Consider the following 27,315-nt stretch of genomic DNA (forward strand, 5'->3'; position numbering starts at 1 on the left):
GGCTCCCAGGTGTAGATCCCAAATTGAAACAAATATTAATTTGTTACCCAGTTAAACAGTTAATAGAAGTGAGTGACCAGGGTAAATAAAGGTGGGTCAGTGTAAACTGTTTATTCTGGACCAGACTTCGTCATGTGTGATATGTCATGACTTCTTATATTAAGTTTTATCTTTATATTTAGTTCTACATGTGTAATAGATGCGATGTGTGTCCATAAAAAGGTTTCTCCAGGGGAAAATCAAGTTCGTTTTAAAACCGTGTTTCCTTTTTAGGGTAGGTTTGCATTCCAAGTGTGGGGTTTTTGCCTTTTTGTATTTTTGCTGAGACAAGTTGCCTTTCTTATACGCGGAGGGATCTGCTCGTGAGATGTCCGCTTGGTCCATTTCTGAGCTCAGTATAAGGTGTAGAAAGCATGACTGTCATCATAACCCGCATCTCACCCAGGTGTGGAATAATGTTGTGACTATTGCTTCAGCAATAACATGCTGATTGCATGTTTCTAGATGGGAATAACAGAGATCTCAACTACTGAGGGGCCTTATTAATAAAGTCTCCACAGCCGAAGCGCTGTGTCTCTTTTCAGCTGGCGATAAACCTTTCCTCGATCCTTTGCGGACTTGTTAAACTGTTCCTGATCAGAATAAAAAACGCTCACGCTAATACACAAGCACCCGTGTCTCGCCAAAGCTGACAAATAAACAGACGGACAAGCCGCACTGCACGTGTGAACAGGGGAATGAGCGAGCGAGTGAGGATAGGGCGCCTCCTTTGCTTAAAAGCTTACAGCACCTGGTATTCCCAGGCGGTCTCCCATCCAAGTACTAACCAGGCCCATCCCTGTTTAGATTCCGAGATCAGACGTGCTCAAGGGGGTGTGGCCATAAGCGAGAGCAAGGCTCGCTGGCACCCTTCTTATTGAGAGGACAGCTCCGTCACCTCTTTTACGACGCTGCTTTTTTTCCCTTGCGTTTTTCTCTTCTTCCCACGTTCTCTCTCTTCACTGCCTTCGTCCCCGCTCTATTTCACTTCAGCCTTTCACTCTTGCTTCCTTCCAATGAGGACGGAGCTGCGGGAGAAAGGGCGCTATAGAGGATCGCTGTGGAGAGCTGCTGCTGTGCTTTGACATCTGAGCTCTGTGGAAAACGATCTCAATACAATTCTGAAAAACGCGACTCTCCGAACGCCAGCCGAACAAGTCTCCACAGCCGAAGCGCTGTGTCTCTTTTCAGCTGGCGATAAACCTTTCCTCGATCCTTTACGGACTTGTTAAACTGTTCCTGATCAGAATAAAAAACGCTCACGCTAATACACAAGCACCCGTGTCTCGCCAAAGCTGACAAATAAACAGACGGACAAGCCGCACTGCACGTGTGAACAGGGGAATGAGCGAGCTAGCGGGGATAGGGCGCCTCCTGCACTTAAAAGCTTACAGCACCTGGTATTCCCAGGCGGTCTCCCATCCAAGTACTAACCAGGCCCATCCCCGTTTAGCTTCCGAGATCAGACGAGATCAGGCGTGCTCAAGGGGGTGTGGCCGTAAGCAAGAGCAAGGCTCGCTGGCACCCTTCTTATTGAGAGGACAGCTCCGTCACCTCTTTTACGACGCTGCTTTTTTTCCCTTGCGTTTTTCTCTTCTTCCCACGTTCTCTCTCTTCACTGCCTTCGTCCCCGCTCTATTTCACTTCAGCCTTTCACTCTTGCTTCCTTCCAATGAGGACGGAGCTGCGGGAGAAAGGGCGCTATAGAGGATCGCTGTGGAGAGCTGCTGCTGTGCTTTGACATCTGAGCTCTGTGGAAAACGATCTCAATACAATTCTGAAAAACGCGACTCTCCGAACGCCAGCCGAACAAGTCTCCACAGCCGAAGCGCTGTGTCTCTTTTCAGCTGGTGATAAACCTTTCCTCGATCCTTTACGGACTTGTTAAACTGTTCCTGATCAGAATAAAAAACGCTCACGCTAATACACAAGCACCCGTGTCTCGCCAAAGCTGACAAATAAACAGACGGACAAGCCGCACTGCACGTTTGAACAGGGGAATGAGCGAGCTAGCGGGGATAGGGCGCCTCCTGCACTTAAAAGCTTACAGCACCTGGTATTCTCAGGCGGTCTCCCATCCAAGAACTAACCAGGCCCATCCCTGTTTAGCTTCCGAGATCAGACGAGATCAGGCGTGCTCAAGGGGGTGTGGCCATAAGCGAGAGCAAGGCTCGCTGGCACCCTTCTTATTGAGAGGACAGCTCCGTCACCTCTTTTACGACGCTGCTTTTTTTCCCTTGCGTTTTTCTCTTCTTCCCACGTTCTCTCTCTTCACTGCCTTCGTCCCCGCTCTATTTCACTTCAGCCTTTCACTCTTGCTTCCTTCCAATGAGGACGGAGCTGCGGGAGAAAGGGCGCTATAGAGGATCGCTGTGGAGAGCTGCTGCTGTGCTTTGACATCTGAGCTCTGTGGAAAACGATCTCAATACAATTCTGAAAAACGCGACTCTCCGAACGCCAGCCGAACAAGTCTCCACAGCCGAAGCGCTGTGTCTCTTTTCAGCTGGCGATAAACCTTTCCTCGATCCTTTGCGGACTTGTAAAACTGTTCCTGATCAGAATAAAAAACGCTCACGCTAATACACAAGCACCCGTGTCTCGCCAAAGCTGACAAATAAACAGACGGACAAGCCGCACTGCACGTGTGAACAGGGGAATGAGCGAGCGAGCGGGGATAGGGCGCCTCCTGCGCTTAAAAGCTTACAGCACCTGGTATTCCCAGGCGGTCTCCCATCCAAGTACTAACCAGGCCCATCCCTGTTTAGCTTCCGAGATCAGACGAGATCAGGCGTGCTCAAGGGGGTGTGGCCGTAAGCAAGCGCAAGGCTCGCTGGCACCCTTCTTATTGAGAGGACAGCTCCGTCACCTCTTTTACGACGCTGCTTTTTTTCTCTTGCGTTTTTCTCTTCTTCCCACGTTCTCTCTCTTCACTGCCTTCGTCCCCGCTCTATTTCACTTCAGCCTTTCACTCTTGCTTCCTTCCAATGAGGACGGAGCTGCGGGAGAAAGGGCGCTATAGAGGATCGCTGTGGAGAGCTGCTGCTGTGCTTTGACATCTGAGCTCTGTGGAAAACGATCTCAATACAATTCTGAAAAACGCGACTCTCCGAACGCCAGCCGAACAAGTCTCCACAGCCGAAGCGCTGTGTCTCTTTTCAGCTGGCGATAAACCTTTCCTCGATCCTTTGCGGACTTGTTAAACTGTTCATGATCAGAATAAAAAACGCTCACGCTAATACACAAGCACCCGTGTCTCGCCAAAGCTGACAAATAAACAGACGGACAAGCCGCACTGCACGTGTGAACAGGGGAATGAGCGAGCGAGCAGGGATAGGGCGCCTCCTGCATTTAACAGCTTACAGCACCTGGTATTCCCAGGCGGTCTCCCATCCAAGTACTAACCAGGCCCATCCCTGTTCAGCTTCCAAGATCAGACGAGATCAGGCGTGCTCAAGGAGGTGTGGCCGTAAGCGAGAGCAAGGCTCGCTGGCACCCTTCTTATTGAGAGGACAGCTCCGTCACCTCTTTTACTACGCTGCTTTTTTTCCCTTGCGTTTTTCTCTTCTTCCCACGTTCTCTCTCTTCACTGCCTTCGTCCCCGCTCTATTTCACTTCAGCCTTTCACTCTTGCTTCCTTCCAATGAGGACGGAGCTGCGGGAGAAAGGGCGCTATAGAGGATCGCTGTGGAGAGCTGCTGCTGTGCTTTGACATCTGAGCTCTGTGGAAAACGATCTCAATACAATTCTGAAAAACGCGACTCTCCGAACGCCAGCCGAACAAGTCTCCACAGCCGAAGCGCTGTGTCTCTTTTCAGCTGGCGATAAACCTTTCCTCGATCCTTTGCGGACTTGTAAAACTGTTCCTGATCAGAATAAAAAACGCTCACGCTAATACACAAGCACCCGTGTCTCGCCAAAGCTGACAAATAAACAGACGGACAAGCCGCACTGCACGTGTGAACAGGGGAATGAGCGAGCGAGCGGGGATAGGGCGCCTCCTGCGCTTAAAAGCTTACAGCACCTGGTATTCCCAGGCGGTCTCCCATCCAAGTACTAACCAGGCCCATCCCTGTTTAGCTTCCGAGATCAGATGAGATCAGGCGTGCTCAAGGGGGTGTGGCCGTAAGCGAAAGCAAGGCTCGCTGGCACCCTTCTTATTGAGAGGACAGCTCCGTCACCTCTTTTACGACGCTGCTTTTTTTCCCTTGCGTTTTTCTCTTCTTCCCACGTTCTCTCTCTTCACTGTCTTCGTCCCCGCTCTATTTCACTTCAGCCTTTCACTCTTGCTTCCTTCCAATGAGGACGGAGCTGCGGGAGAAAGGGCGCTATAGAGGATCGCTGTGGAGAGCTGATGCTGTGCTTTGACATCTGAGCTCTGTGGAAAACGATCTCAATACAATTCTGAAAAACGCGACTCTCCGAACGCCAGCCGAACAAGTCTCCACAGCCGAAGCGCTGTATCTCTTTTCAGCTGGCGATAAACCTTTCCTCGATTCTTTGCGGACTTGTTAAACTGTTCCTGATCAGAATAAAAAACGCTCACGCTAATACACAAGCACCCGTGTCTCGCCAAAGCTGACAAATAAACAGACGGACAAGCCGCACTGCACGTGTGAACAGGGGAATGAGCGAGCGAGCGGGGATAGGGCGCCTCCTGCGCTTAAAAGCTTACAGCACCTGGTATTCCCAGGCGGTCTCCCATCCAAGTACTAACCAGGCCCATCCCTGTTTAGCTTCCGAGATCAGACGAAATCAGGCGTGCTCAAGGGGGTGTGGCCGTAAGCGAGAGCAAGGTTCGCTGGCACCCTTCTTATTGAGAGGACAGCTCCGTCACCTCTTTTACGACGCTGCTTTTTTTCCCTTGCGTTTTTCTCTTCTTCCCACGTTCTCTCTCTTCACTGTCTTCGTCCCCGCTCTATTTCACTTCAGCCTTTCACTCTTGCTTCCTTCCAATGAGGACGGAGCTGCGGGAGAAAGGGCGCTATAGAGGATCGCTGTGGAGAGCTGATGCTGTGCTTTGACATCTGAGCTCTGTGGAAAACGATCTCAATACAATTCTGAAAAACGCGACTCTCCGAACGCCAGCCGAACAAGTCTCCACAGCCGAAGCGCTGTATCTCTTTTCAGCTGGCGATAAACCTTTCCTCGATTCTTTGCTGACTTGTTAAACTGTTCCTGATCAGAATAAAAAACGCTCACGCTAATACACAAGCACACGTGTCTCACCAAAGCTGACAAATAAACAGACGGACAAGCCGCACTGCACGTGTGAACAGGGGAATGAGCGAGCGAGCGGGGATAGGGCGCCTCCTGCGCTTAAAAGCTTACAGCACCTGGTATTCCCAGGCGGTCTCCCATCCAAGTACTAACCAGGCCCATCCCTGTTTAGATTCCGAGATCAGACGAGATCAGGCGTGCTCAAGGGGGGTGTGGCCATAAGCGAGAGCAAGGCTCGCTGGCACCCTTCTTATTGAGAGGACAGCTCCGTCACCTCTTTTACGACGCTGCTTTTTTTCTCTTGCGTTTTTCTCTTCTTCCCACGTTCTCTCTCTTCACTGCCTTCGTCCCCGCTCTATTTCACTTCAGCCTTTCACTCTTGCTTCCTTCCAATGAGGACAGAGCTGCGGGAGAAAGGGCGCTATAGAGGATCGCTGTGGAGAGCTGCTGCTGTGCTTTGACATCTGAGCTCTGTGGAAAACGATCTCAATACAATTCTGAAAAACGCGACTCTCCGAACGCCAGCCGAACAAGTCTCCACAGCCGAAGCGCTGTGTCTCTTTTCAGCTGGCGATAAACCTTTCCTCGATCCTTTGCGGACTTGTAAAACTGTTCCTGATCAGAATAAAAAACGCTCACGCTAATACACAAGCACCCGTGTCTCGCCAAAGCTGACAAATAAACAGACGGACAAGCCGCACTGCACGTGTGAACAGGGGAATGAGCGAGCGAGCGGGGATAGGGCGCCTCCTGCGCTTAAAAGCTTACAGCACCTGGTATTCCCAGGCGGTCTCCCATCCAAGTACTAACCAGGGCCATCCCTGTTTAGCTTCCGAGATCAGACGAGATCAGGCGTGCTCAAGGGGGTGTGGCCGTAAGCAAGAGCAAGGTTCGCTGGCACCCTTCTTATTGAGAGGACAGCTCCGTCACCTCTTTTACGACGCTGCTTTTTTTCCCTTGCGTTTTTCTCTTCTTCCCACGTTCTCTCTCTTCACTGCCTTCGTCCCCGCTCTATTTCACTTCAGCCTTTCACTCTTGCTTCCTTCCAATGAGGACGGAGCTGCGGGAGAAAGGGCGCTATAGAGGATCGCTGTGGAGAGCTGCTGCTGTGCTTTGACATCTGAGCTCTGTGGAAAACGATCTCAATACAATTCTGAAAAACGCGACTCTCCGAACGCCAGCCGAACAAGTCTCCACAGCCGAAGCGCTGTGTCTCTTTTCAGCTGGCGATAAACCTTTCCTCGATCCTTTGCGGACTTGTAAAACTGTTCCTGATCAGAATAAAAAACGCTCACGCTAATACACAAGCACCCGTGTCTCGCCAAAGCTGACAAATAAACAGACGGACAAGCCGCACTGCACGTGTGAACAGGGGAATGAGCGAGCGAGCGGGGATAGGGCGCCTCCTGCGCTTAAAAGCTTACAGCACCTGGTATTCCCAGGCGGTCTCCCATCCAAGTACTAACCAGGCCCATCCCTGTTTAGCTTCAGAGATCAGATGAGATCAGGCGTGCTCAAGGGGGTGTGGCCGTAAGCGAGAGCAAGGCTCGCTGGCACCCTTCTTATTGAGAGGACAGCTCCGTCACCTCTTTTACGACGCTGCTTTTTTTCCCTTGCGTTTTTCTCTTCTTCCCACGTTCTCTCTCTTCACTGCCTTCGTCCCCACTCTATTTCACTTCAGCCTTTCACTTTTGCTTCCTTCCAATGAGGACGGAGCTGCGGGAGAAAGGGCGCTATAGAGGATCGCTGTGGAGAGCTGCTGCTGTGCTTTGACATCTGAGCTCTGTGGAAAACGATCTCAATACAATTCTGAAAAACGCGACTCTCCGAACGCCAGCCGAACAAGTCTCCACAGCCGAAGCGCTGTGTCTCTTTTCAGCTGGCGATAAACCTTTCCTCGATCCTTTGCAGACTTGTAAAACTGTTCCTGATCAGAATAAAAAACGCTCACGCTAATACACAAGCACCCGTGTCTCGCCAAAGCTGACAAATAAACAGACGGACAAGCCGCACTGCACGTGTGAACAGGGCAATGAGCGAGCGAGCGGGGATAGGGCGCCTCCTGCGCTTAAAAGCTTACAGCACCTGGCATTCCCAGGCGGTCTCCCATCCAAGTACTAACCAAGCCCATCCCTGTTTAGCTTCCGAGATCAGACGAGATCAGGCGTGCTCAAGGGGGTGTGGCCATAAGCGAGAGCAAGGCTCGCTGGCACCCTTCTTATTGAGAGGACAGCTCCGTCACCTCTTTTACGACGCTGCTTTTTTTCCCTTGCGTTTTTCTCTTCTTCCCACGTTCTCTCTCTTCACTGCCTTCGTCCCCGCTCTATTTCACTTCAGCATTTCACTCTTGCTTCCTTCCAATGAGGACGGAGCTGCGGGAGAAAGGGCGCTATAGAGGATCGCTGTGGAGAGCTGCTGCTGTGCTTTGACATCTGAGCTCTGTGGAAAACGATCTCAATACAATTCTGAAAAACGCGACTCTCCGAACGCCAGCCGAACAAGTCTCCACAGCCGAAGCGCTGTATCTCTTTTCAGCTGGCGATAAACCTTTCCTCGATTCTTTGCGGACTTGTTAAACTGTTCCTGATCAGAATAAAAAACGCTCACGCTAATACACAAGCACACGTGTCTCGCCAAAGCTGACAAATAAACAGACGGACAAGTCGCACTGCACGTGTGAACAGGGGAATGAGCGAGCGAGCGGGGATAGGGCGCCTCCTGCGCTTAAAAGCTTACAGCACCTGGTATTCCCAGGCGGTCTCCCATCCAAGTACTAACCAGGCCCATCCCTGTTTAGCTTCCAAGATCAGACGAGATCAGGCGTGCTCAAGGGGGTGTGGCCGTAAGCGAGAGAAAGGCTCCCTGGCACCCTTCTTATTGAGAGGACAGCTCCGTCACCTCTTTTACGACGCTGCTTTTTTTCCCTTGCGTTTTTCTCTTCTTCCCACGTTCTCTCTCTTCACTGTCTTCGTCCCCGCTCTATTTCACTTCAGCCTTTCACTCTTGCTTCCTTCCAATGAGGACGGAGCTGCGGGAGAAAGGGCGCTATAGAGGATCGCTGTGGAGAGCTGATGCTGTGCTTTGACATCTGAGCTCTGTGGAAAACGATCTCAATACAATTCTGAAAAACGCGACTCTCCGAACGCCAGCCGAACAAGTCTCCACAGCCGAAGCGCTGTATCTCTTTTCAGCTGGCGATAAACCTTTCCTCGATTCTTTGCGGACTTGTTAAACTGTTCCTGATCAGAATAAAAAACGCTCACGCTAATACACAAGCACACGTGTCTCGCCAAAGCTGACAAATAAACAGACGGACAAGTCGCACTGCACGTGTGAACAGGGGAATGAGCGAGCGAGCGGGGATAGGGCGCCTCCTGCGCTTAAAAGCTTACAGCACCTGGTATTCCCAGGCGGTCTCCCATCCAAGTACTAACCAGGCCCATCCCTGTTTAGCTTCCGAAATCAGGCGTGCTCAAGGGGGTGTGGCCGTAAGCGAGAGCAAGGGTCGCTGGCACCCTTCTTATTGAGAGGACAGCTCCGTCACCTCTTTTACGACGCTGCTTTTTTCCTCTTGCGTTTTTCTCTTCTTCCCACGTTCTCTCTCTTCACTGCCTTCGTCCCCGCTCTATTTCACTTCAGCCTTTCACTCTTGCTTCCTTCCAATGAGGACGGAGCTGCGGGAGAAAGGGCGCTATAGAGGATCGCTGTGGAGAGCTGCTGCTGTGCTTTGACATCTGAGCTCTGTGGAAAACGATCTCAATACAATTCTGAAAAACGCGACTCTCCGAATGCCAGCCGAACAAGTCTCCACAGCCGAAGCGCTGTGTCTCTTTTCAGCTGGCGATAAACCTTTCCTCGATCCTTTGCGGACTTGTAAAACTGTTCCTGATCAGAATAAAAAACGCTCACGCTAATACACAAGCACCCGTGTCTCGCCAAAGCTGACAAATAAACAGATGGACAAGCCGCACTGCACGTGTGAACAGGGGAATGAGCGAGCGAGCGGGGATAGGGCGCCTCCTGCGCTTAAAAGCTTACAGCACCTGGTATTCCCAGGCGGTCTCCCATCCAAGTACTAACCAGGCCCATCCCTGTTTAGCTTCCAAGATCAGACGAGATCAGGCGTGCTCAAGGGGGTGTGGCCGTAAGCGAGAGAAAGGCTCGCTGGCACCCTTCTTATTGAGAGGACAGCTCCGTCACCTCTTTTACGACGCTGCTTTTTTTCCCTTGCGTTTTTCTCTTCTTCCCACGTTCTCTCTCTTCACTGCCTTCGTCCCCGCTCTATTTCACTTCAGCCTTTCACTCTTGCTTCCTTCCAATGAGGACGGAGCTGCGGGAGAAAGGGCGCTATAGAGGATCGCTGTGGAGAGCTGCTGCTCTGCTTTGACATCTGAGCTCTGTGGAAAACGATCTCAATACAATTCTGAAAAACGCGACTCTCCGAACGCCAGCCGAACAAGTCTCCACAGCCGAAGCGCTGTGTCTCTTTTCAGCTGGCGATAAACCTTTCCTCGATCCTTTGCGGACTTGTAAAACTGTTCCTGATCAGAATAAAAAACGCTCACGCTAATACACAAGCACCCGTGTATCGCCAAAGCTGACAAATAAACAGACGGACAAGCCGCACTGCACGTGTGAACAGGGGAATGAGCGAGCGAGCGGGGATAGGGCGCCTCCTGCGCTTAAAGGCTTACAGCACCTGGTATTCCCAGGCGGTCTCCCATCCAAGTACTAACCAGGCCCATCCCTGTTTAGCTTCTGAGATCAGACGATATCACGCGTGCTCAAGGGGGTGTGGCCGTAAGCAAGAGCAAGGCTCGCTGGCACCCTTCTTATTGAGAGGACAGCTCCGTCACCTCTTTTACGACGCTGCTTTTTTTCCCTTGCGTTTTTCTCTTCTTCCCACGTTCTCTCTCTTCACTGCCTTCGTCCCCGCTCTATTTCACTTCAGCCTTTCACTCTTGCTTCCTTCCAATGAGGACGGAGCTGCGGGAGAAAGGGCGCTATAGAGGATCGCTGTGGAGAGCTGCTGCTGTGCTTTGACATCTGAGCTCTGTGGAAAACGATCTCAATACAATTCTGAAAAACGCGACTCTCCGAACGCCAGCCGAACAAGTCTCCACAGCCGAAGCGCTGTGTCTCTTTTCAGCTGGCGATAAACCTTTCCTCGATCCTTTGCGGACTTGTAAAACTGTTCCTGATCAGAATAAAAAACGCTCACGCTAATACAAAAGCACCCGTGTCTCGCCAAAGCTGACAAATAAACAGACGGACAAGCCGCACTGCACGTGTGAACAGGGGAATGAGCGAGCGAGCGGGGATAGGGCGCCTCCTGCGCTTAAAAGCTTACAGCACCTGGTATTCCCAGGCGGTCTCCCATCCAAGTACTAACCAGGCCCATCCCTGTTTAGCTTCCGAGATCAGTTGAGATCAGGCATGCTCAAGGGGGTGTGGCCGTAAGCGAGAGCAAGGCTCGCTGGCACCCTTCTTATTGAGAGGACAGCTCCGTCACCTCTTTTACGACGCTGCTTTTTTTCCCTTGCGTTTTTCTCTTCTTCCCACGTTCTCTCTCTTCACTGCCTTCGTCCCCGCTCTATTTCACTTCAGCCTTTCACTCTTGCTTCCTTCCAATGAGGACGGAGCTGCGGGAGAAAGGGCGCTATAGAGGATCGCTGTGGAGAGCTGCTGCTGTGCTTTGACATTTGAGCTCTGTGGAAAACGATCTCAATACAATTCTGAAAAACGCGACTCTCCGAACGCCAGCCGAACAAGTCTCCACAGCCGAAGCGCTGTGTCTCTTTTCAGCTGGCGATAAACCTTTCCTCGATCCTTTGCGGACTTGTTAAACTTTTCCTGATCAGAATAAAAAACGCTCACGCTAATACACAAGCACCCGTGTCTCGCCAAAGCTGACAAATAAACAGACGGACAAGCCGCACTGCACGTGTGAACAGGGGAATGAGCGAGCGAGCGGGGATAGGGCGCCTCCTGCGCTTAAAAGCTTACAGCACCTGGTATTCCCAGGCGCTCTCCCATCCAAGTACTAACCAGGCCCATCCCTGTTTAGCTTACGAGATCAGACGAGATCAGGCGTGCTCAAGGGGGTGTGGCCGTAAGCGAGAGCAAGGCTCGCTGGCACCCTTCTTATTGAGAGGACAGCTCCGTCACCTCTTTTACGACGCTGCTTTTTTTCCCTTGCGTTTTTCTCTTCTTCCCACGTTCTCTCTCTTCACTGCCTTCGTCCCCGCTCTATTTCACTTCAGCCTTTCACTCTTGCTTCCTTCCAATGAGGACGGAGCTGCGGGAGAAAGGGCGCTATAGAGGATCGCTGTGGAGAGCTGCTGCTGTGCTTTGACATCTGAGCTCTGTGGAAAACGATCTCAATACAATTCTGAAAACGCGACTCTCCGAACGCCAGCCGAACAAGTCTCCACAGCCGAAGCGCTGTCTCTTTTCAGCTGGCGATAAACCTTTCCTCGATCCTTTGCGGACTTGTTAAACTGTTCCTGATCAGAATAAAAAACGCTCACGCTAATACACAAGCACCCGTGTCTCGCCAAAGCTGACAAATAAACAGACGGACAAGCCGCACTGCACGTGTGAACAGGGGAATGAGCGAGCGAGCGGGGATAGGGCGCCTCCTGCGCTTAAAGGCTTACAGCACCTGGTATTCCCAGGCGGTCTCCCATCCAAGTACTAACCAGGCCCATCCCTGTTTAGCTTTCGAGATCAGACGAGATCAGGCGTGCTCAAGGGGGTGTGGCCATAAGCGAGAGCAAGGCTCGCTGGCACCCTTCTTATTGAGAGGACAGCTCCGTCACCTCTTTTACGACGCTGCTTTTTTTCCCTTGCGTTTTTCTCTTCTTCCCACGTTCTCTCTCTTCACTGCCTTCGTCCCCGCTCTATTTCACTTCAGCCTTTCACTCTTGCTTCCTTCCAATGAGGACGGAGCTGCGGGAGAAAGGGCGCTATAGAGGATCGCTGTGGAGAGCTGCTGCTGTGCTTTGACATCTGAGCTCTGTGGAAAACGATCTCAATACAATTCTGAAAAACGCGACTCTCCGAACGCCAGCCGAACAAGTCTCCACAGCCGAAGCGCTGTGTCTCTTTTCAGCTGGCGATAAACCTTTCCTCGATCCTTTGCGGACTTGTAAAACTGTTCCTGATCAGAATAAAAAACGCTCACGCTAATACACAAGCACCCGTGTCTCGCCAAAGCTGACAAATAAACAGACGGACAAGCCGCACTGCACGTGTGAACAGGGGAATGAGCGAGCGAGCGGGGATAGGGCGCCTCCTGCGCTTAAAAGCTTACAGCACCTGGTATTCCCAGGCGGTCTCCCATCCAAGTACTAACCAGGCCCATCCCTGTTTAGCTTCCGAGATCAGACGAGATCAGGCGTGCTCAAGGGGGTGTGGCCGTAAGCAAGAGCAATGCTCGCTGGCACCCTTCTTATTGAGAGGACAGCTCCGTCACCTCTTTTACGACGCTGCTTTTTTTCCCTTGCGTTTTTCTCTTCTTCCCACGTTCTCTCTCTTCACTGCCTTCGTCCCCGCTCTATTTCACTTCAGCCTTTCACTCTTGCTTCCTTCCAATGAGGACAGAACTGCGGGAGAAAGGGCGCTATAGAGGATCGCTGTGGAGAGCTGCTGCTGTGCTTTGATATCTGAGCTCTGTGGAAAACGATCTCAATACAATTCTGAAAAACGCGACTCTCCGAACGCCAGCCGAACAAGTCTCCACAGCCGAAGAACTGTGTCTCTTTTCAGCTGGCGATAAACCTTTCCTCGATCCTTTGCGGACTTGTTAAACTGTTCCTGATCAGAATAAAAAACGCTCACGCTAATACACAAGCACCCGTGTCTCGCCAAAGCTGACAAATAAACAGACGGACAAGCCGCACTGCACGTGTGAACAGGGGAATGAGCGAGCGAGCGGGGATAGGGCGCCTCCTGCGCTTAAAAGCTTACAGCACCTGGTATTCCCAGGCGATCTCCCATCCAAGTACTAACCAGGCCCATCCCTGTTTAGCTTCCGAGATTAGACGAGATCAGGCGTGCTCAAGGGGGTGTGGCCATAAGCGAGAGCAAGGCTCGCTGGCACCCTTCTTATTGAGAGGACAGCTCCGTCACCTCTTTTACGACGCTGCTTTTTTTCCCTTGCGTTTTTCTCTTCTTCCCACGTTCTCTCTCTTCACTGCCTTCGTCCCCGCTCTATTTCACTTCAGCCTTTCACTCTTGCTTATTTCCAATGAGGACGGAGCTGCGGGAGAAAAGGCGCTATAGAGGATCGCTGTGGAGAGCTGCTGCTGTGCTTTGACATCTGAGCTCTGTGGAAAACGATCTCAATACAATTCTGAAAAGCGCGACTCTCCGAACGCCAGCCGAACAAGTCTCCACAGCCGAAGCGCTGTGTCTCTTTTCAGCTGGCGATAAACCTTTCCTCGATCCTTTGCGGACTTGTAAAACTGTTCCTGATCAGAATAAAAAACGCTCACGCTAATACACAAGCACCCGTGTATCGCCAAAGCTGACAAATAAACAGACGGACAAGCCGCACTGCACGTGTGAACAGGGGAATGAGCGAGCGAGCGGGGATAGGGCGCCTCCTGCGCTTAAAGGCTTACAGCACCTGGTATTCCCAGGCGGTCTCCCATCCAAGTACTAACCAGACCCATCCCTGTTTAGCTTTCGAGATCAGACGAGATCAGGCGTGCTCAAGGGGGTGTGGCCATAAGCGAGAGCAAGGCTCGCTGGCACCCTTCTTATTGAGAGGACAGCTCCGTCACCTCTTTTACGACGCTGCTTTTTTTCCCTTGCGTTTTTCTCTTCTTCCCACGTTCTCTCTCTTCACTGCCTTCGTCCCCGCTCTATTTCACTTCAGCCTTTCACTCTTGCTTCCTTCCAATGAGGACGGAGCTGCGGGAGAAAGGGCGCTATAGAGGATCGCTGTGGAGAGCTGCTGCTGTGCTTTGACATCTGAGCTCTGTGGAAAACGATCTCAATACAATTCTGAAAAACGCGACTCTCCGAACGCCAGCCGAACAAGTCTCCACAGCCGAAGCGCTGTGTCTCTTTTCAGCTGGCGATAAACCTTTCCTCGATCCTTTGCGGACTTGTAAAACTGTTCCTGATCAGAATAAAAAACGCTCACGCTAATACACAAGCACCCGTGTCTCGCCAAAGCTGACAAATAAACAGACGGACAAGCCGCACTGCACGTGTGAACAGGGGAATGAGCGAGCGAGCGGGGATAGGGCGCCTCCTGCGCTTAAAAGCTTACAGCACCTGGTATTCCCAGGCGGTCTCCCATCCAAGTACTAACCAGGCCCATCCCTGTTTAGCTTCCGAGATCAGACGAGATCAGGCGTGCTCAAGGGGGTGTGGCCGTAAGCAAGAGCAATGCTCGCTGGCACCCTTCTTATTGAGAGGACAGCTCCGTCACCTCTTTTACGACGCTGCTTTTTTTCCCTTGCGTTTTTCTCTTCTTCCCACGTTCTCTCTCTTCACTGCCTTCGTCCCCGCTCTATTTCACTTCAGCCTTTCACTCTTGCTTCCTTCCAATGAGGACAGAGCTGCGGGAGAAAGGGCGCTATAGAGGATCGCTGTGGAGAGCTGCTGCTGTGCTTTGATATCTGAGCTCTGTGGAAAACGATCTCAATACAATTCTGAAAAACGCGACTCTCCGAACGCCAGCCGAACAAGTCTCCACAGCCGAAGAACTGTGTCTCTTTTCAGCTGGCGATAAACCTTTCCTCGATCCTTTGCGGACTTGTTAAACTGTTCCTGATCAGAATAAAAAACGCTCACGCTAATACACAAGCACCCGTGTCTCGCCAAAGCTGACAAATAAACAGACGGACAAGCCGCACTGCACGTGTGAACAGGGGAATGAGCGAGCGAGCGGGGATAGGGCGCCTCCTGCGCTTAAAAGCTTACAGCACCTGGTATTCCCAGGCGATCTCCCATCCAAGTACTAACCAGGCCCATCCCTGTTTAGCTTCCGAGATTAGACGAGATCAGGCGTGCTCAAGGGGGTGTGGCCATAAGCGAGAGCAAGGCTCGCTGGCACCCTTCTTATTGAGAGGACAGCTCCGTCACCTCTTTTACGACGCTGCTTTTTTTCCCTTGCGTTTTTCTCTTCTTCCCACGTTCTCTCTCTTCACTGCCTTCGTCCCCGCTCTATTTCACTTCAGCCTTTCACTCTTGCTTATTTCCAATGAGGACGGAGCTGCGGGAGAAAGGGCGCTATAGAGGATCGCTGTGGAGAGCTGCTGCTGTGCTTTGACATCTGAGCTCTGTGGAAAACGATCTCAATACAATTCTGAAAAGCGCGACTCTCCGAACGCCAGCCGAACAAGTCTCCACAGCCGAAGCGCTGTGTCTCTTTTCAGCTGGCGATAAACCTTTCCTCGATCCTTTGCGGACTTGTTAAACTGTTCCTGATCAGAATAAAAAACGCTCACGCTAATACACAAGCACCCGTGTCTCGCCAAAGCTGACAAATAAACAGACGGACAAGCCGCACTGCACGTGTGAACAGGGGAATGAGCCAGCGAGCGGGGATAGGGCGCCTCCTGCGCTTAAAAGCTTACAGCACCTGGTATTCCCAGGCGGTCTCCCATCCAAGTACTAACCAGGCCCATCCCTGTTTAGCTTCCGAGATCAAACGAGATCAGGCGTGCTCAAGGGGGTGTGGCCGTAAGCGAGAGCAAGGCTCGCTGGCACCCTTCTTATTGAGAGGACAGCTCCGTCACCTCTTTTACGACGCTGCTTTTTTCCCTTGCGTTTTTCTCTTCTTTCCACGTTCTCTCTCTTCACTGCCTTCGTCCCCGCTCTATTTCACTTCAGCCTTTCACTCTTGCTTCCTTCCAATGAGGACAGAACTGCGGGAGAAAGGGCGCTATAGAGGATCGCTGTGGAGAGCTGCTGCTGTGCTTTGATATCTGAGCTCTGTGGAAAACGATCTCAATACAATTCTGAAAAACGCGACTCTCCGAACGCCAGCCGAACAAGTCTCCACAGCCGAAGAACTGTGTCTCTTTTCAGCTGGCGATAAACCTTTCCTCGATCCTTTGCGGACTTGTTAAACTGTTCCTGATCAGAATAAAAAACGCTCACGCTAATACACAAGCACCCGTGTCTCGCCAAAGCTGACAAATAAACAGACGGACAAGCCGCACTGCACGTGTGAACAGGGGAATGAGCGAGCGAGCGGGGATAGGGCGCCTCCTGCGCTTAAAAGCTTACAGCACCTGGTATTCCCAGGCGATCTCCCATCCAAGTACTAACCAGGCCCATCCCTGTTTAGCTTCCGAGATTAGACGAGATCAGGCGTGCTCAAGGGGGTGTGGCCATAAGCGAGAGCAAGGCTCGCTGGCACCCTTCTTATTGAGAGGACAGCTCCGTCACCTCTTTTACGACGCTGCTTTTTTTCCCTTGCGTTTTTCTCTTCTTCCCACGTTCTCTCTCTTCACTGCCTTCGTCCCCGCTCTATTTCACTTCAGCCTTTCACTCTTGCTTATTTCCAATGAGGACGGAGCTGCGGGAGAAAAGGCGCTATAGAGGATCGCTGTGGAGAGCTGCTGCTGTGCTTTGACATCTGAGCTCTGTGGAAAACGATCTCAATACAATTCTGAAAAGCGCGACTCTCCGAACGCCAGCCGAACAAGTCTCCACAGCCGAAGCGCTGTGTCTCTTTTCAGCTGGCGATAAACCTTTCCTCGATCCTTTGCGGACTTGTAAAACTGTTCCTGATCAGAATAAAAAACGCTCACGCTAATACACAAGCACCCGTGTATCGCCAAAGCTGACAAATAAACAGACGGACAAGCCGCACTGCACGTGTGAACAGGGGAATGAGCGAGCGAGCGGGGATAGGGCGCCTCCTGCGCTTAAAGGCTTACAGCACCTGGTATTCCCAGGCGGTCTCCCATCCAAGTACTAACCAGACCCATCCCTGTTTAGCTTTCGAGATCAGACGAGATCAGGCGTGCTCAAGGGGGTGTGGCCATAAGCGAGAGCAAGGCTCGCTGGCACCCTTCTTATTGAGAGGACAGCTCCGTCACCTCTTTTACGACGCTGCTTTTTTTCCCTTGCGTTTTTCTCTTCTTCCCACGTTCTCTCTCTTCACTGCCTTCGTCCCCGCTCTATTTCACTTCAGCCTTTCACTCTTGCTTCCTTCCAATGAGGACGGAGCTGCGGGAGAAAGGGCGCTATAGAGGATCGCTGTGGAGAGCTGCTGCTGTGCTTTGACATCTGAGCTCTGTGGAAAACGATCTCAATACAATTCTGAAAAACGCGACTCTCCGAACGCCAGCCGAACAAGTCTCCACAGCCGAAGCGCTGTGTCTCTTTTCAGCTGGCGATAAACCTTTCCTCGATCCTTTGCGGACTTGTAAAACTGTTCCTGATCAGAATAAAAAACGCTCACGCTAATACACAAGCACCCGTGTCTCGCCAAAGCTGACAAATAAACAGACGGACAAGCCGCACTGCACGTGTGAACAGGGGAATGAGCGAGCGAGCGGGGATAGGGCGCCTCCTGCGCTTAAAAGCTTACAGCACCTGGTATTCCCAGGCGATCTCCCATCCAAGTACTAACCAGGCCCATCCCTGTTTAGCTTCCGAGATCAGACGAGATCAGGCGTGCTCAAGGGGGTGTGGCCGTAAGCAAGAGCAATGCTCGCTGGCACCCTTCTTATTGAGAGGACAGCTCCGTCACCTCTTTTACGACGCTGCTTTTTTTCCCTTGCGTTTTTCTCTTCTTCCCACGTTCTCTCTCTTCACTGCCTTCGTCCCCGCTCTATTTCACTTCAGCCTTTCACTCTTGCTTCCTTCCAATGAGGACAGAGCTGCGGGAGAAAGGGCGCTATAGAGGATCGCTGTGGAGAGCTGCTGCTGTGCTTTGATATCTGAGCTCTGTGGAAAACGATCTCAATACAATTCTGAAAAACGCGACTCTCCGAACGCCAGCCGAACAAGTCTCCACAGCCGAAGAACTGTGTCTCTTTTCAGCTGGCGATAAACCTTTCCTCGATCCTTTGCGGACTTGTTAAACTGTTCCTGATCAGAATAAAAAACGCTCACGCTAATACACAAGCACCCGTGTCTCGCCAAAGCTGACAAATAAACAGACGGACAAGCCGCACTGCACGTGTGAACAGGGGAATGAGCGAGCGAGCGGGGATAGGGCGCCTCCTGCGCTTAAAAGCTTACAGCACCTGGTATTCCCAGGCGATCTCCCATCCAAGTACTAACCAGGCCCATCCCTGTTTAGCTTCCGAGATTAGACGAGATCAGGCGTGCTCAAGGGGGTGTGGCCATAAGCGAGAGCAAGGCTCGCTGGCACCCTTCTTATTGAGAGGACAGCTCCGTCACCTCTTTTACGACGCTGCTTTTTTTCCCTTGCGTTTTTCTCTTCTTCCCACGTTCTCTCTCTTCACTGCCTTCGTCCCCGCTCTATTTCACTTCAGCCTTTCACTCTTGCTTATTTCCAATGAGGACGGAGCTGCGGGAGAAAGGGCGCTATAGAGGATCGCTGTGGAGAGCTGCTGCTGTGCTTTGACATCTGAGCTCTGTGGAAAACGATCTCAATACAATTCTGAAAAGCGCGACTCTCCGAACGCCAGCCGAACAAGTCTCCACAGCCGAAGCGCTGTGTCTCTTTTCAGCTGGCGATAAACCTTTCCTCGATCCTTTGCGGACTTGTTAAACTGTTCCTGATCAGAATAAAAAACGCTCACGCTAATACACAAGCACCCGTGTCTCGCCAAAGCTGACAAATAAACAGACGGACAAGCCGCACTGCACGTGTGAACAGGGGAATGAGCCAGCGAGCGGGGATAGGGCGCCTCCTGCGCTTAAAAGCTTACAGCACCTGGTATTCCCAGGCGGTCTCCCATCCAAGTACTAACCAGGCCCATCCCTGTTTAGCTTCCGAGATCAAACGAGATCAGGCGTGCTCAAGGGGGTGTGGCCGTAAGCGAGAGCAAGGCTCGCTGGCACCCTTCTTATTGAGAGGACAGCTCCGTCACCTCTTTTACGACGCTGCTTTTTTCCCTTGCGTTTTTCTCTTCTTTCCACGTTCTCTCTCTTCACTGCCTTCGTCCCCGCTCTATTTCACTTCAGCCTTTCACTCTTGCTTCCTTCCAATGAGAACGGAGCTGCGGGAGAAAGGGCGCTATAGAGGATCGCTGTGGAGAGCTGCTGCTGTGCTTTGACATCTGAGCTCTGTGGAAAACGATCTCAATACAATTCTGAAAAACGCAATTCCCCGAACGCCAGCCGAACAAGTCTCCACAGCCGAAGCGCTGTGTCTCTTTTCAGCTGGCGATAAACCTTTCCTCGATCCTTTGCGGACTTGTAAAACTGTTCCTGATCAGAATAAAAAACGCTCACGCTAATACACAAGCACCCGTGTATCGCCAAAGCTGACAAATAAACAGACGGACAAGCCGCACTGCACGTGTGAACAGGGGAATGAGCGAGCGAGCGGGGATAGGGCGCCTCCTGCGCTTAAAGGCTTACAGCACCTGGTATTCCCAGGCGGTCTCCCATCCAAGTACTAACCAGGCCCATCCCTGTTTAGCTTCTGAGATCAGACGATATCAGGCGTGCTCAAGGGGGTGTGGCCGTAAGCAAGAGCAAGGCTCGCTGGCACCCTTCTTATTGAGAGGACAGCTCCGTCACCTCTTTTACGACGCTGCTTTTTTTCCCTTGCGTTTTTCTCTTCTTCCCACGTTCTCTCTCTTCACTGCCTTCGTCCCCGCTCTATTTCACTTCAGCCTTTCACTCTTGCTTCCTTCCAATGAGGACGGAGCTGCGGGAGAAAGGGCGCTATAGAGGATCGCTGTGGAGAGCTGCTGCTGTGCTTTGACATCTGAGCTCTGTGGAAAACGATCTCAATACAATTCTGAAAAACGCGACTCTCCGAACGCCAGCCGAACAAGTCTCCACAGCCGAAGCGCTGTGTCTCTTTTCAGCTGGCGATAAACCTTTCCTCGATCCTTTGCGGACTTGTTAAACTGTTCATGATCAGAATAAAAAACGCTCACGCTAATACACAAGCACCCGTGTCTCGCCAAAGCTGACAAATAAACAGACGGACAAGCCGCACTGCACGTGTGAACAGGGGAATGAGCGAGCGAGCGGGGATAGGGCACCTCCTGCATTTAACAGCTTACAGCACCTGGTATTCCCAGGCGGTCTCCCATCCAAGTACTAACCAGGCCCATCCCTGTTCAGCTTCCAAGATCAGACGAGATCAGGCGTGCTCAAGGAGGTGTGGCCGTAAGCGAGAGAAAGGCTCGCTGGCACCCTTCTTATTGAGAGGACAGCTCCGTCACCTCTTTTACGACGCTGCTTTTTTTCCCTTGCGTTTTTCTCTTCTTCCCACGTTCTCTCTCTTCACTGCCTTCGTCCCCGCTCTATTTCACTTCAGCCTTTCACTCTTGCTTCCTTCCAATGAGGACGGAGCTGCGGGAGAAAGGGCGCTATAGAGGATCGCTGTGGAGAGCTGCTGCTGTGCTTTGACATCTGAGCTCTGTGGAAAACGATCTCAATACAATTCTGAAAAACGCGACTCTCCGAACGCCAGCCGAACAAGTCTCCACAGCCGAAGCGCTGTGTCTCTTTTCAGCTGGCGATAAACCTTTCCTCGATCCTTTGCGGACTTGTAAAACTGTTCCTGATCAGAATAAAAAACGCTCACGCTAATACACAAGCACCCGTGTCTCGCCAAAGCTGACAAATAAACAGACGGACAAGCCGCACTGCACGTGTTAACAGGGGAATGAGCGAGCGAGCGGGGATAGGGCGCCTCCTGCGCTTAAAAGCTTACAGCACCTGGTATTCCCAGGCGGTCTCCCATCCAAGTACTAACCAGGCCCATCCCTGTTTAGCTTCCGAGATCAGACGAGATCAGGCGTGCTCAAGGGGGTGTGGCCGTAAGCGAGAGCAAGGCTCGCTGGCACCCTTCTTATTGAGAGGACAGCTCCGTCACCTCTTTTACGACGCTGCTTTTTTTCCCTTGCGTTTTTCTCTTGTTCCCACGTTCTCTCTCTTCACTGCCTTCGTCCCCGCTCTATTTCACTTCAGCCTTTCACTCTTGCTTCCTTCCAATGAGGACGGAGCTGCGGGAGAAAGGGCGCTATAGAGGATCGCTGTGGAGAGCTGATGCTGTGCTTTGACATCTGAGCTCTGTGGAAAACGATCTCAACACAATTCTGAAAAACGCGACTCTCCGAACGCCAGCCGAACAAGTCTCCACAGCCGAAGCGCTGTGTCTCTTTTCAGCTGGCGATAAACCTTTCCTCGATTCTTTGCGGACTTGTTAAACTGTTCCTGATCAGAATAAAAAACGCTCACGCTAATACACAAGCACACGTGTCTCGCCAAAGCTGACAAATAAACAGACGGACAAGCCGCACTGCACGTGTGAACAGGGGAATGAGCGAGCGAGCGGGGATAGGGCGCCTCCTGCGCTTAAAAGCTTACAGCACCTGGTATTCCCAGGCGGTCTCCCATCCAAGTACTAACCAGGCCCATCCCTGTTTAGCTTCCGAGATCAGACGAGATCAGGCGTGCTCAAGGGGGTGTGGCCGTAAGCGAGAGCAAGGCTCGCTGGCACCCTTCTTATTGAGAGGACAGCTCCGTCACCTCTTTTACGACGCTGCTTTTTTTCCCTTGCGTTTTTCTCTTCTTCCCACGTTCTCTCTCTTCACTGCCTTCGTCCCCGCTCTATTTCACTTCAGCCTTTCACTCTTGCTTCCTTCCAATGAGGACGGAGCTGCGGGAGAAAGGGCGCTATAGAGGATCGCTGTGGAGAGCTGCTGCTGTGCTTTGACATCTGAGCTCTGTGGAAAACGATCTCAATACAATTCTGAAAAACGCGACTCTCCGAACGCCAGCCGAACAAGTCTCCACAGCCGAAGCGCTGTGTCTCTTTTCAGCTGGCGATAAACCTTTCCTCGATCCTTTGCGGACTTGTTAAACTGTTCCTGATCAGAATAAAAAACGCTCACGCTAATACACAAGCACCCGTGTCTCGCCACAGCTGACAAATAAACAGACGGACAAGCCGCACTGCACGTGTGAACAGGGGAATGAGCGAGCGAGCGGGGATAGGGCGCCTCCTGCGCTTAAAAGCTTACAGCACCTGGTATTCCCAGGCGGTCTCCCATCCAAGTACTAACCAGGCCCATCCCTGTTTAGCTTCCGAGATCAGACGAGATCAGGCGTGCTCAAGGGGGTGTGGCCGTAAGCGAGAGCAAGGCTCGCTGGCACCCTTCTTATTGAGAGGACAGCTCCGTCACCTCTTTTACGACGCTGCTTTTTTTCCCTTGCGTTTTTCTCTTCTTCCCACGTTCTCTCTCTTCACTGCCTTCGTCCCCGCTCTATTTCACTTCAGCCTTTCACTCTTGCTTCCTTCCAATGAGGACGGAGCTGCGGGAGAAAGGGCGCTATAGAGGATCGCTGTGGAGAGCTGCTGCTGTGCTTTGATATCTGAGCTCTGTGGAAAACGATCTCAATACAATTCTGAAAAACGCGACTCTCCGAACGCCAGCCGAACAAGTCTCCACAGCCGAAGCGCTGTGTCTCTTTTCAGCTGGCGATAAACCTTTCCTCGATCCTTTGCGGACTTGTTAAACTGTTCCTGATCAGAATAAAAAACGCTCACGCTAATACACAAGCACCCGTGTCTCGCCAAAGCTGACAAATAAACAGACGGACAAGCCGCACTGCACGTGTGAACAGGGGAATGAGCGAGCGAGTGGGGATAGGGCGCCTCCTGCGCTTAAAAGCTTACAGCACCTGGTATTCCCAGGCGGTCTCCCATCCAAGTACTAACCAGGCCCATCCCTGTTTAGCTTCCGAGATCAGACGAGATCAGGCGTGCTCAAGGGGGTGTGGCCGTAAGCAAGAGCAAGGCTCGCTGGCACCCTTCTTATTGAGAGGACAGCTCCGTCACCTCTTTTACGACGCTGCTTTTTTTCCCTTGCGTTTTTCTCTTCTTCCCACGTTCTCTCTCTTCACTGCGTTCGTCCCCGCTCTATTTCACTTCAGCCTTTCACTCTTGCTTCCTTCCAATGAGGACGGAGCTGCGGGAGAAAGGGCGCTATAGAGGATCGCTGTGGAGAGCTGCTGCTGTGCTTTGACATCTGAGCTCTGTGGAAAACGATCTCAATACAATTCTGAAAAACGCGACTCTCCGAACGCCAGCCGAACAAGTCTCCACAGCCGAAGCGCTGTGTCTCTTTTCAGCTGGCGATAAACCTTTCCTCGATCCTTTGCGGACTTGTAAAACTGTTCCTGATCAGAATAAAAAACGCTCACGCTAATACACAAGCACCCGTGTCTCGCCAAAGCTGAGAAATAAACAGACGGACAAGCCGCACTGCACGTGTGAACAGGGAATGAGCGAGCGAGCGGGGATAGGGCGCCTCCTGCGCTTAAAAGCTTACAGCACCTGGTATTCCCAGGCGGTCTCCCATCCAAGTACTAACCAGGCCCATCCCTGTTTAGCTTCCGAGATCAGACGAGATCAGGCGTGCTCAAGGGGGTGTGGCCGTAAGCCAGAGCAATGCTCGCTGGCACCCTTCTTAATGAGAGGACAGCTCCGTCACCTCTTTTACGACGCTGCTTTTTTTCCCTTGCGTTTTTCTCTTCTTCCCACGTTCTCTCTCTTCACTGCCTTCGTCCCCGCTCTATTTCACTTCAGCCTTTCACTCTTGCTTCCTTCCAATGAGGACGGAGCTGCGGGAGAAAGGGCGCTATAGAGGATCGCTGTGGAGAGCTGCTGCTGTGCTTTGACATCTGAGCTCTGTGGAAAACGATCTCAATACAATTCTGAAAAACGCGACTCTCCGAACGCCAGCCAAACAAGTCTCCACAGCCGAAGCGCTGTGTCTCTTTTCAGCTGGCGATAAACCTTTACTCGATCCTTTGCGGACTTGTTAAACTGTTCCTGATCAGAATAAAAAACGCTCACGCTAATACACAAGCACCCGTGTCTCGCCAAAGCTGACAAATAAACAGACGGACAAGCCGCACTGCACGTGTGAACAGGGGAATGAGCGAGCGAGCGGGGATAGGGCGCCTCCTGCGCTTAAAAGCTTTCAGCACCTGGTATTCCCAGGCGGTCTCCCATCCAAGTACTAACCAGGCCCATCCCTGTTTAGCTTCCGAGATCAGATGAGATCAGGCGTGCTCAAGGGGGTGTGGCCGTAAGCGAGAGCAAGGCTTGCTGGCACCCTTCTTATTGAGAGGACAGCTCCGTCACCTCTTTTACGACGCTGCTTTTTTTCCCTTGCGTTTTTCTCTTCTTCCCACGTTCTCTCTCTTCACTGCCTTCGTCCCCGCTCTATTTCACTTCAGCCTTTCACTCTTGCTTCCTTCCAATGAGGACGGAGCTGCGGGAGAAAGGGCGCTATAGAGGATCGCTGTGGAGAGCTGCTGCTGTGCTTTGACATCTGAGCTCTGTGGAAAACGATCTCAATACAATTCTGAAAAACGCGACTCTTGAACGCCAGCTGAACAAGTCTTTAAGTGGAAATCTAATAAGTAAATTGATTCTTAAAATGTAGAGAGCTTTGCAAAGAAATATATTGGGGCTTTTAGATAATATATTTCAAGGATGTAATTGCTGTGCTACAGTACGTGCAGAATTTTAGAAAACAGTGCGTCAACAAAGTACACTGTTTAGGTTACTTTAGAAGACAATGTACCAAAACAATATATGCTGTCTGGGTCGTTAGATTTAGCTGAAAGTAACTGATAAGCTTTGAATAACATATCTAGTGCTTCTTCTTTCGCTTTTTGATGTAATCTGTTTTCTCTTAGGGAAAGTGGAAGTTTTAGAATGGACAAAGCGCTGAGCTTTTTTACAGCGCAACGTCTTATGAAAACCCTGTACTGCTTGTAACAAATTGAGTCTCTGGTTGCTCCCAATATTGAAATAAAGACCTTACTCAGGTGAGAACTCTCTCTTGTGGCTTCCTTGATAGTTATATTTCCATGACACCGGTTTTAATGTCTGTAGATTGTATCTTATTTTTATTTTTTGTTTTGTTTCATGTTCATATTATGTGTTTTCACCCAGTTGACTCCAGTTAATAACAGTTTACCCAGTTAATAGCCACTTTTTATGCGCGAAAAACGGGTGATCTTTCTATCTCGTGATCAGCTTAGTATCTTTCTGTAAGTTTTTTTCTTCTTAATTAAACGTTTAAAATACATGAATTTCATAAAGACAACACACGTTTCGAACAGAAAAAAATCATATTCTGTTCTCTTCCTGGTATGTATAACAGATCAGCAGGTCTTATTTTCCCAATTGCTTTTTTCCACTGTATTTATCATAATGGCTAGCCAATGTCCTCTCTTAGCTAGGTAATGTTACTTGTGGATGTGCTTCTGCATTGCGTAGAAGCACATGTATCCATAGAAAGTGTATTATACTACTATTTGAGCTACAGTACATAAAAATAATTATATCGTTATTAATTTCTTTAGGTACGTGATTCCATATTATATTCCCTATTAATCAAATTCTAAAAGTATGCTTTTGTTTACTCCGATAACGAGCACATTCACAGAAAATGTGAATATCTTATGACTTTTCACAAAGTATATAAAGTTAAGATGGTCAGAAGGAGCATGTAAAAACGTTTCCGAAACCTGGTAAAATCTTACTACATGTAAGACTTTGATGCTTAAAATGTTTAGGAAGAAAGTGGAATACTGGTGTGTATTTTTTCTTTAAACTACCAATACCAGCCATATACAGTTTACACTATATGTTTATGTTCCTAAATTAATATAGTTTATGGTGGTGTATCGTGGTTGTAGAGGTTTGATGGGTTTACTGAGACAATTATTAATTGTAGCAGTAATCACGAGGTTGTTCGTTGTGGCTTTTAGAAAATCAATCGTCAGAACAACTAACAACGCACACACACGGGTTCAATACACGAGATACATTTATTCATATAAATTGTGCACCAAACATATACTAGTCTGCCTGGATACGAGCGGCAGACCTTACTGTGAGGGTTATCAATATACAAGGTATATAATCTCGAAGAGATGCCAACACAAAGAGATACACAACAGAGAATATATGTCAATATATATTGTTCGGTTACCAAATCGCTAATCAGTGTTATTACCCACTGTTACTCTAAACTCGGAAGTAAATACATTACTCATGAATTAAATTGATAACAACTTGTGTTGAGGTACAATTGAATTCTCGAGACACAATGTAGAACATGGGGTTTACTTATCCACTGTGTATGGATTTGGAATCTCCCGGCACGAACACCAAGTCACTCTTTTGCCTGGGAAGAAGCTGGTTCGTTCCTGGTCCAGCGCTGCTTCTGAATAAGCTATTCAGGTTGTCGATGAGGGTCCAACTGTAGGCTGCCGTTGATCAAGCGGATCATTCACGTTGGTAGAATTCTGAGTACGTATGGGATCCTCGGCCTCGCGCTTAGAACAAAGTCCAAGTCCCTTTGCAGACAACAGCAGTTGTCACGTGATTGTCTCTGAGGATGCGCGAAAATGGCCAAGGAGAGCCCCGATCTGAGCTTGCGCTCCCTTTTTGACCAAGACATAGATGTGTGCTGATTGGTTGAGAGTTTGGCGGGCATTAGAGACCCACGTGGTATTACCACGCCCTGCCAGTCCCTGATTGGTTGGTCAAGGTGAGATATGAGTCACTTACTCTTGACACTTAGGAATGCAGTCCAGATGTCCATTCGGCACTCCCTAGACAGATAGGCACCAATGGATGACCATTGATCATGATAGCCAGGCTAAGCTAAGTGCATCCCCATCTGGGAGCTGTCCATTATCAAAAGAAAACATCTTAAATCAACCTGCATGAATACTTTCTCTGTGGCTGCACCACAAAGATGGAGGGTGAGATGGGGCCTCATTTAGGACAGAATACCACGGCCTAATTCTGTCTTATTAACAAGCATTGCCGCTACAACGGCATCTCTCCTGTCAAACTTCCTCCTGACATGTTTGACAGGATCTGGGCCGTGGTGAACA

General features: G+C 50.6%; 13 non-coding genes and 24 pseudogenes across 13 annotated transcripts; all 37 read right to left on the minus strand.

The window, feature by feature from the left end:
• Positions 1–778: 778 nt before the first annotated feature.
• LOC148670158 (5S ribosomal RNA) lies at positions 779–887 on the minus strand (annotated as a pseudogene).
• Positions 888–1,424: 537 nt separating this feature from the next.
• LOC148670159 (5S ribosomal RNA) lies at positions 1,425–1,543 on the minus strand. Its single transcript, XR_015938154.1, has one exon. It is a non-coding gene; the product is annotated as a 5S ribosomal RNA (ribosomal RNA).
• Positions 1,544–2,080: 537 nt separating this feature from the next.
• LOC148670160 (5S ribosomal RNA) lies at positions 2,081–2,199 on the minus strand (annotated as a pseudogene).
• Positions 2,200–2,736: 537 nt separating this feature from the next.
• On the minus strand, positions 2,737–2,855 carry LOC148670161 (5S ribosomal RNA). The gene has a single exon (XR_015937790.1). It is a non-coding gene; the product is annotated as a 5S ribosomal RNA (ribosomal RNA).
• Positions 2,856–3,392: 537 nt separating this feature from the next.
• On the minus strand, positions 3,393–3,511 carry LOC148670162 (5S ribosomal RNA; annotated as a pseudogene).
• Positions 3,512–4,048: 537 nt separating this feature from the next.
• Positions 4,049–4,167, minus strand: LOC148670163 (5S ribosomal RNA). Its single transcript, XR_015939129.1, has one exon. It is a non-coding gene; the product is annotated as a 5S ribosomal RNA (ribosomal RNA).
• A 537-nt stretch (positions 4,168–4,704) lies between these two features.
• On the minus strand, positions 4,705–4,823 carry LOC148670164 (5S ribosomal RNA; annotated as a pseudogene).
• Positions 4,824–5,360: 537 nt separating this feature from the next.
• On the minus strand, positions 5,361–5,480 carry LOC148670165 (5S ribosomal RNA; annotated as a pseudogene).
• Positions 5,481–6,017: 537 nt separating this feature from the next.
• On the minus strand, positions 6,018–6,136 carry LOC148670166 (5S ribosomal RNA; annotated as a pseudogene).
• Positions 6,137–6,673: 537 nt separating this feature from the next.
• LOC148670167 (5S ribosomal RNA) lies at positions 6,674–6,792 on the minus strand. The gene has a single exon (XR_015938026.1). It is a non-coding gene; the product is annotated as a 5S ribosomal RNA (ribosomal RNA).
• Positions 6,793–7,329: 537 nt separating this feature from the next.
• On the minus strand, positions 7,330–7,448 carry LOC148670168 (5S ribosomal RNA; annotated as a pseudogene).
• Positions 7,449–7,985: 537 nt separating this feature from the next.
• LOC148670169 (5S ribosomal RNA) lies at positions 7,986–8,104 on the minus strand (annotated as a pseudogene).
• Positions 8,105–8,641: 537 nt separating this feature from the next.
• Positions 8,642–8,750, minus strand: LOC148670170 (5S ribosomal RNA; annotated as a pseudogene).
• A 537-nt stretch (positions 8,751–9,287) lies between these two features.
• On the minus strand, positions 9,288–9,406 carry LOC148670171 (5S ribosomal RNA; annotated as a pseudogene).
• Positions 9,407–9,943: 537 nt separating this feature from the next.
• LOC148670172 (5S ribosomal RNA) lies at positions 9,944–10,062 on the minus strand (annotated as a pseudogene).
• A 537-nt stretch (positions 10,063–10,599) lies between these two features.
• Positions 10,600–10,718, minus strand: LOC148670173 (5S ribosomal RNA; annotated as a pseudogene).
• Positions 10,719–11,255: 537 nt separating this feature from the next.
• LOC148670174 (5S ribosomal RNA) lies at positions 11,256–11,374 on the minus strand (annotated as a pseudogene).
• Positions 11,375–11,908: 534 nt separating this feature from the next.
• LOC148670175 (5S ribosomal RNA) lies at positions 11,909–12,027 on the minus strand (annotated as a pseudogene).
• Positions 12,028–12,564: 537 nt separating this feature from the next.
• Positions 12,565–12,683, minus strand: LOC148670176 (5S ribosomal RNA). Its single transcript, XR_015937791.1, has one exon. It is a non-coding gene; the product is annotated as a 5S ribosomal RNA (ribosomal RNA).
• Positions 12,684–13,220: 537 nt separating this feature from the next.
• LOC148670177 (5S ribosomal RNA) lies at positions 13,221–13,339 on the minus strand (annotated as a pseudogene).
• Positions 13,340–13,876: 537 nt separating this feature from the next.
• On the minus strand, positions 13,877–13,995 carry LOC148670178 (5S ribosomal RNA; annotated as a pseudogene).
• A 537-nt stretch (positions 13,996–14,532) lies between these two features.
• On the minus strand, positions 14,533–14,651 carry LOC148670179 (5S ribosomal RNA). Its single transcript, XR_015937792.1, has one exon. It is a non-coding gene; the product is annotated as a 5S ribosomal RNA (ribosomal RNA).
• A 537-nt stretch (positions 14,652–15,188) lies between these two features.
• Positions 15,189–15,307, minus strand: LOC148670180 (5S ribosomal RNA; annotated as a pseudogene).
• Positions 15,308–15,844: 537 nt separating this feature from the next.
• Positions 15,845–15,963, minus strand: LOC148670181 (5S ribosomal RNA). Its single transcript, XR_015938120.1, has one exon. It is a non-coding gene; the product is annotated as a 5S ribosomal RNA (ribosomal RNA).
• A 536-nt stretch (positions 15,964–16,499) lies between these two features.
• Positions 16,500–16,618, minus strand: LOC148670182 (5S ribosomal RNA; annotated as a pseudogene).
• A 537-nt stretch (positions 16,619–17,155) lies between these two features.
• LOC148670183 (5S ribosomal RNA) lies at positions 17,156–17,274 on the minus strand (annotated as a pseudogene).
• Positions 17,275–17,811: 537 nt separating this feature from the next.
• Positions 17,812–17,930, minus strand: LOC148670184 (5S ribosomal RNA; annotated as a pseudogene).
• A 537-nt stretch (positions 17,931–18,467) lies between these two features.
• Positions 18,468–18,586, minus strand: LOC148670185 (5S ribosomal RNA; annotated as a pseudogene).
• A 537-nt stretch (positions 18,587–19,123) lies between these two features.
• Positions 19,124–19,242, minus strand: LOC148670186 (5S ribosomal RNA). Its single transcript, XR_015938121.1, has one exon. It is a non-coding gene; the product is annotated as a 5S ribosomal RNA (ribosomal RNA).
• Positions 19,243–19,778: 536 nt separating this feature from the next.
• LOC148670187 (5S ribosomal RNA) lies at positions 19,779–19,897 on the minus strand (annotated as a pseudogene).
• A 537-nt stretch (positions 19,898–20,434) lies between these two features.
• LOC148670188 (5S ribosomal RNA) lies at positions 20,435–20,553 on the minus strand (annotated as a pseudogene).
• Positions 20,554–21,090: 537 nt separating this feature from the next.
• Positions 21,091–21,209, minus strand: LOC148670189 (5S ribosomal RNA). Its single transcript, XR_015937793.1, has one exon. It is a non-coding gene; the product is annotated as a 5S ribosomal RNA (ribosomal RNA).
• A 537-nt stretch (positions 21,210–21,746) lies between these two features.
• On the minus strand, positions 21,747–21,865 carry LOC148670190 (5S ribosomal RNA). Its single transcript, XR_015937794.1, has one exon. It is a non-coding gene; the product is annotated as a 5S ribosomal RNA (ribosomal RNA).
• Positions 21,866–22,402: 537 nt separating this feature from the next.
• Positions 22,403–22,521, minus strand: LOC148670191 (5S ribosomal RNA). Its single transcript, XR_015937796.1, has one exon. It is a non-coding gene; the product is annotated as a 5S ribosomal RNA (ribosomal RNA).
• A 537-nt stretch (positions 22,522–23,058) lies between these two features.
• LOC148670192 (5S ribosomal RNA) lies at positions 23,059–23,177 on the minus strand. Its single transcript, XR_015937797.1, has one exon. It is a non-coding gene; the product is annotated as a 5S ribosomal RNA (ribosomal RNA).
• Positions 23,178–23,713: 536 nt separating this feature from the next.
• Positions 23,714–23,832, minus strand: LOC148670193 (5S ribosomal RNA). The gene has a single exon (XR_015937798.1). It is a non-coding gene; the product is annotated as a 5S ribosomal RNA (ribosomal RNA).
• A 537-nt stretch (positions 23,833–24,369) lies between these two features.
• Positions 24,370–24,488, minus strand: LOC148670194 (5S ribosomal RNA; annotated as a pseudogene).
• Between the last annotated feature and the right edge of the window lie 2,827 nt (positions 24,489–27,315).

Source organism: Lepisosteus platostomus, chromosome 5 (genome assembly GCF_059453375.1).
Source record: "Lepisosteus platostomus isolate fLepPlt1 chromosome 5, fLepPlt1.hap1, whole genome shotgun sequence".
Taxonomy (NCBI): domain Eukaryota; kingdom Metazoa; phylum Chordata; class Actinopteri; order Semionotiformes; family Lepisosteidae; genus Lepisosteus; species Lepisosteus platostomus.